The sequence below is a fragment of the Chiloscyllium punctatum genome, chromosome 36, assembly GCF_047496795.1.
Source record: "Chiloscyllium punctatum isolate Juve2018m chromosome 36, sChiPun1.3, whole genome shotgun sequence".
Classification (NCBI taxonomy): domain Eukaryota; kingdom Metazoa; phylum Chordata; class Chondrichthyes; order Orectolobiformes; family Hemiscylliidae; genus Chiloscyllium; species Chiloscyllium punctatum.
Window position 1 is genome coordinate 47,209,887 of NC_092774.1, and position 5,073 is coordinate 47,214,959.

Below are 5,073 nucleotides of genomic sequence, written 5' to 3' on the forward strand. Positions count from 1 at the left end.
TCCATGCGATCTGACCATCCAGGGCACTCTTTCATGTGGAAATGTATCAAAGACCTTGTTGAAATCCATATAGACTATGTCTACTGCTCTGATTGCAGCAGCAATCTTCCTGGTCACTTTGTCAAAGAACTCTAACAAATTGGTTAGGCATGTCTCCCATGCACACAGCCATGTTGAGTATTCTTAATCAACAGCTGTCTTTCTGAACGAATGTAAATCTTACCTGTCAGAATGTTTCCAAACAACTTACCAATCACAGATGTTAGGTTTACCCCTCTATAGTTCCCATGCTTTTCGTTGCAGCCCTTCTTGAATATTGTCACAACATTCGCTATTCTCTGGTCTTCCAGGACACCACCCATAGCTAATGATAATGCAAAAAATATCAGCCAGGGCTGCCGCAATTTCTTGTCTAACCTCTTGCAGTGTTCTTGGATATATCTGATCGGGACCAGGAGATTTATTCAACTTCACACATTCCAATACATCTAACACCTCCTCTACTATGATATGGACTGTCCCCAATATACGACCACTAATTTCTCCAAGTTCCTCAGTCTTTATGACTTTCTTCACTGTAAACACAGAGGAGCAATATTCATTGGAGATTTCACTGATTCCCTACAGTTCTACGAGTACATGTCCACTTTGGTCCTTGAGGGTTCCTATTCTCGCTATCCCCTATATACCTCCAGGGATTCTCCTGATCAGTTACCTGTACCTGAGCCATGTCTCCTTCATTTTTTTCTATTCAATGCCTTAGAATCTCTTGTCATCCAGGGTTCCGTATTCCTATCAACCTTATCTTTTACCATCAAAGGAACATATAGACCTTGAACTCAAGCTATCCCACTTTTAAAGGCTTCACAATTTACAGAGGTTCCTTTGCCTGCAAACAAACTACTCCAATCAACCCCAGCAAGTTCCTGTCTAATTCCAACAATACTTGCCTTGGCCCAGTGTAGAACTTGAACCTGTGGATCAGTTTTGTCCCTCTGCTTAACTATTTTAAACTTAATAGATCTATGGTCACTGGTCCCAGAGTGCTCCCCGGTCCCAGAGTGCTCCCCCACTGTCAATTCTGTCATCTGTCCTACCCTATTTCCCAAGAATCGGTAAGAGTTTTACCCCACCTAGAGCAGGACTTGGTGCATGAAACATTCAAAAGACATTTCACTCCTGGGCATTGTGAGGGAGCTATAAGTTTACATGTGGATGTGCATTGGACTAGGGCTGTATGTGGGAGGGGGTGTGGGTGGGTGTGTGTTGGTTGGTGACATGGATATAGGTATGAGGGTTTGTGTGCGTGTGTATGTGGGCACGGATGTAGGTTTTAGGGTATGTGCGTGTTCACACTGGGGCACACCTGGGCACATGGACACATTCCAACATCCTGGACCCTGCCACGTGATGCCAGTTGCAGTCTATGTTAGAAAAATTAAAAAGTCTCCTATACGCCAAATGTATTTCTCCTGCAAGTCTCCCCAGTGTCCCTATATTTCTGTTTCTCTGATTACCATTAACTATTTGGGGGCCTATAGTAAACCCCAAAAAGGTCACATTATCCTTCTTATTTCTTAGCTGCACCCATAAAGTTTGACTGGATGATGCTCCAGTTGCTTCATCTTTGATTACTGCAGTGATACACACCTTAATCAAAAGTGCTACTCCCCTCTCCTCTTTCCATCACTTCTATCCCGCTAAAGCACCTGTACCCTGGCACATTAAGCTGCCAGTCTTGTCCCTCCCTTAGCCATGTTGCTGTAATGGCTATAATATTCCAGTCCCATGTAGCTATCCACACCCTGATTTCACCGGCCATACCTGTCATCCCTCTGGCGTTGAAATAGATGCAATTTAATCCAACAGGCATTCCTTGGTCTCTGTTGCGTTCCAGCCTGACCTATCTATTCATTTTAATATTTCTGATTAATGTATACTTTACCAGCCTCACACTTACCTCCCTGCTACTGAGGATCAATGTAATTTAAACCCTCCCTCGAAGCACTAGCAAACTTCACCGCCAAGATATTGGTCCCCCTCCAGTTCAGATGTAACCCATCCCCTCTTGAATAGGTCACTTCTGCCCCATAAAAGGTCCTAATGACCTAAAACTCTGAATCCCTGCCCACCTGTACCAATTCTTTTGCCACGCATTCATCTGCCAGATCTTCCTGTACTTAACCTCACTAGCACGTGGGACTGGAAGTAATTCTGAAATTACCATAACGAGTTCCTAGTCTTTAAACTTTCATACTAGCTCTCCATGATCACTCTGCAGGACCTCATCCCTATTTCTCACCATGTCCTTTGTGCCAACATGCACAATGAATTTTGACAGCCCACCCTTTCCCTTGAGAATTTCTGTAGCCGCTCCAAGACATCCCAGACCCTGGCACCAGCAGGCAACACACCAGAGTGGATTCCCATTTGTGGCCACTGAATAAATAAAAGTGTTTGTGCAACAGCTAAGTACCTGAAGCATATTTGCAATTCCTCTGAGAATACACTTGGGGAGCTGAACCATTTGATTTTATGTCCATTTATGATTCACCTCCTTTTCAGGATTTTTTTTGAAATTCATTAATGCTGAAAGCATACATTACTGACCCCTTCAATCCGGATTGCACTCTTTTCTCGGTTTTTTGGTAATTCATCAATACTGAAAACATATTATTAACACCCTTCTATCCTTTCAAGGTTATTTTAAAATTCCTCAATACTGAAAACATATATCATTGAAAACATTCAATCTTGATTGAGTCCCTTTCAGGGTTATATTGTAATCCATCCATACTGAAAACATATATTTTGACCCCCTTCAATCCTGGTTGACCTTCTCTCATTGTTATTTTGCAATTCATCAATTCTAACAACATATATTATTGACTCCCTTTTTTTGTAATTCATTGATACATAAAACATATACTATTGACCCCCTCCAATCCTGATTGACCTCCTTTCAGGTTTTTTTTTATAACTCGTCAATACTGAAAACATATCCTATTGACCCCTGTCAATCATAATTGACCTCCTTTCAGGTTTTTGTTTTGCGGTTTATTAATACTGAAAACATATGTCATTGACCCCCTTCAATCTTAATTGACCTCCTTTCAGGGTTTTTATTTTGCAATTCATCAATAATGAAAACTATATATTATTGACACTCTTCAATCCTGATTGACATCCTTTCAGTGTTTTTTTTTGTAATTCATCAATGCTAAAAACATATTATTAACCACCTTCAATTCTTTTTTGTGATCCATTAATACTGAAAACATATATTATTGACCAATTTCTATCCTGATTCACCTCCTTTCAGGATTTTTGCAATTCATCATTACTAAAAAAAAATTATCGACTCCCTTCAATCTTGATTTACCTCCTTTCAGGTTTTTTTGTAATTTATCAATACTGAAAACATACATTATTGACCCCCCCCACCCCCACTTAATCTTGATTGACCTCCTGTCGGGGTTTTTTGTAAATCATTAATACTGAAAAAAAAATTTATTGACCCCCTTCAATCCTGATTGAACTCTTTTCAGGGTTTTTTTTTGCAATTAATATGTACTGAAAATTTATATTATTGACCCTTTCATTCCTGATTGAGTTCCTTTCAGGTTATTTTGTGATTCATCAATAGTGAAAACATATTATTGGCCCTTTATATCCTGATTCACCTCCCTTCAGGGCTTTATTTGAAAATCATCAATACCAAAAACATGTATTATTTACCCCCTTCAATCCTGATTCACCTCCTTTCAGAGTTTTTTGTAATTCATCATTACTAAAGAAAAATCACCTCGCTTCAATCTTGATTTACCTCCTTTCGGGTTTTTTTTGAATTTATCAATACTAAAAACATACATAATTGATCCCCCCGCCCCTTTTAATCTTGATTGACCTCCTGTCAGGGTTTTTTTGTAAATCATGAATACTGAAATAAAATATCATTGACCCCCTCCAATCCTGATTGAACTCATTTCAGGGGTTTTTTTTGCACTTAATCGATACTGAAAACTTATATTATTGATTGCTCTAATCATGATTGACTTCCCTTCAGGTTATTTTGTGATTCATCAATACTGAAAACATTTAACTGACCCCTTTCTATCCTGATTCACCTCCCTTCAGGGCTTTTTTTGCAATTCATCAGTACTGAAAATATAAATTACTTACCCCCTTCAATCTTGATTTAACTCTTTTTAGAGTTTTTTGTATTTAATCAATACTGAAAACATGGATTATTTACCCCCTTCAATCCGATTGACCTCCTATAAGGATTTTTGTAAATCATAAATATTGAAAAATATATATTATTGACCCCATCCATCACTGATTGACTTCCTTTCAGGTTATTTTGTCATTCATCAATACTGAAAACAAATTATTGACCCCGTTGTATCCTGATTCACCTCCCTTCAGGGCATTTTTGGCAATTCATCAATATTGAAAACATGGATTATTTACCCCCCCCCCCCCCCACCCCACCCCACCCCACCCCACCCCACCCCAATCCTGATTTACCTCCTTACAGGGGTTTTTTTGATAATTTTTCAACACTGAAATATACTATTGCGCAACCCCCCCACCAAAATACTGATTGACCTCCGGACAGGGTTCTTTTGTAAATCATCAATGCTGAAAAAGTATATTATTGACGCCCTCCAAACCTGACTGATCTCCTTTCAATTCTCAACAAATAAAAGCAAATTACTGCAGATGAAGGAATCTGAAACCAAAAGAGAAATTGCTGGAAAATCTCAGCAGGTCTGGCAGCATCTGTAAGGAGAAAAAAGAACTGACGTTTCTAGTCTAACTGACCCACAGATGCTGCCAGACCTGCTGAAATTTTCCATCATTTTCTCTTTTGGTTTCCTTTTAATTCTCTGCTGTGCTGAGAGAGGACAATTCACTTTCACGATGTCCAATGCGAACCCTGTTCATGCTTCAGTGCATCACCCTTTCACTTCCATTGACCGGAAGATCTGTCGTTCAAAGCCGTCCTCTATCTCTATTGGTGCAGACCTCCCGTCAATCATGCGTTGTGACGTAACCCCCCCCCCCCCC